The sequence below is a fragment of the Palaemon carinicauda genome, chromosome 3, assembly GCF_036898095.1.
Source record: "Palaemon carinicauda isolate YSFRI2023 chromosome 3, ASM3689809v2, whole genome shotgun sequence".
In the NCBI taxonomy this organism is placed as follows: Eukaryota; Metazoa; Arthropoda; class Malacostraca; order Decapoda; family Palaemonidae; genus Palaemon; species Palaemon carinicauda.
This window is the reverse complement of record NC_090727.1, coordinates 63,562,892-63,564,958: the sequence shown is the minus strand read 5'-3', so window position 1 is coordinate 63,564,958 and position 2,067 is coordinate 63,562,892.

Genomic DNA, 2,067 nt, shown 5'->3' with positions numbered 1-2,067 from the left:
GGTAAGGGGCTTCAAGAAGAACACCTCTGGCCCTTATCTTCCAAGTGAGAAGATGAGGGCGTATCTTTTTCCCCAGGCATCAGCTGAGGCAGTGATTCCCCAGCCTCAAGAGGAGATCCTTCAAGATCAAGTCCAGGTGGACGAGGAAGTCGCAGATGCGATGCAAGACATCCAGTTGTGTGACAGGATGTCTGACCTGGACGATCGTTTGGAAGAAGACCTCCTGGCAGAAGGTCAGGATCAAGTTCAAACCCCGGATGTCGTAGAGGATGAGGTCGACGAGGTGTCGGCTACTCCGGTTCAGATGCGGAGCCTATCCCCTCAACATCGGCTGGCCTCCCAGTAGAACTGGGACAGGCCCTCTCTTCGATTGTTGGAATGATCCAACAAATGCAGAAGGAGAATCAGGAGAAGGCGGGCTGCAATGGAACTGCGTATGCAGTCCCTGGCAGAATCACATGGGCCCCGGAAAAGGCTCAATGTGAAAGACCTTCCCATATGCTCAGATGCTAACCCATGGAGGTATGCTGAGCACATGCCGATGACGACTGGAAAGATCGTCATTTCGGATAAGCTGGTTCAGTTCCCCTAGAGGAGGTAGAATTCTGGCCCAGCAAGGCATCATATCCGGACTGCTATGTCCGGCTGAGAAAAGAACCAGCTTCAAGGGAGGAGACAGAGCCGAAGGAGGTCATTGTTATGGACCACGCTAAGGCTCAAGCCCTACTTTCATCCTCGATGAAAGAGAGGGGCTTCTCGAATTCGAAGGTAGCTGCATTGAGCAAGAAGCTCCCTTCGTTTGTGTCCTCTCCTGATAGAGCCTTCCCCTTTTTACAGAAAGGGTTTGCGGCTGTTCCTAAAGGCAGTCGAGGCCGGCAAGCCTTGCCCCTCCCTGGAGGAGTGTAAACCCTTGTCGCTGGGCTCTACCTATGGACCACAAAGACTGGAAGGATGTCCATCTAACATTCTCAGGGGGAAAGTTGGAGGCTGATATTGCCGGACGGCAATTCGGCGAGGACCTCCCCAAGCTGTCCGAATCTCTTTTACGAAGAGAGTTCGAGACAAAAGAAAGACTGGCTGCCTCAATGTCTCATCAGACTACTCTCGAGACGATGGCAAGTGACCCCCAAGGTCCATGAAATGTTCATGGTAGTGGCTAAGTCTCACTTAGCCACAGTGACGAAGGACCTTTATAACTTCGTCAAGGCAAGGAGAGCTTGCAGGGAGTTCGTGTTCACCGGGGCTTCGGTGAGACACGAGCCAAGGAAGTTAATCTCCTCCAACATTTGGGGAAAAGACCTTTTCCCTACCGATGTGGTCAAAGAGGTTGTTGATAAGGCCGCCGTGGAGAATAGAAATCTTCTCCAGAAGTGGGGCCTGGCTATCAAAAGAAAATCTTCCCCGGATGAGGGTCCTCAACCAAAGAGGAAGAATATGAAGACTAGGCTACCATCTCGGCCAGCCAAGCCTTATAGACAGCAACAGCAACTGCAATTGCCTTTGCCTCCAGTGCCCCAGATGGTGGCACAAACCCCCGACTGCCTTTCAGTGGGTACCCCAGGCGGTGCCAGGTCAGTCAACCACATTCGCCCCAACGTTCGAAGGACAGTCTTCTTCCTTTCGTGCAAAACCTAGAGGAGCAGCCAGAGGCTCGTCTAGGCGCCCCTCAAGGGGAAGGGGATTCAGAGGTGGTCGTGGTCAGGGAGGGCAAGACCTCAGGACGGCAGTCCAAGTGAAATGATACCGGTAGGAGGGAGACTGATGAAATTTTGGGATCGCTGGACCTTCGATCCCTGGGCCCAAAGCCTACTCAAGAATGGACTGGGTTGGAGCTGGTACAGCACTCCACCCCCATGCCTTCGGTTTTTTCCAACACTCCACCCCCATTTTGGAGGAGTACGTTCAAGAACTGTTGGAGAAAAATGTGATCCGAAAGGTGAAGTCCATCAAATTCCAAGGGAGGCTGTTTTGTGTTCCCAAGAAAGACTCGGAAAAGCTCAGAGTCATTCTGGACTTGTCACCACTCAACAAGTTCATAGTGAATTGCAAATTCAAGATGCTAACACT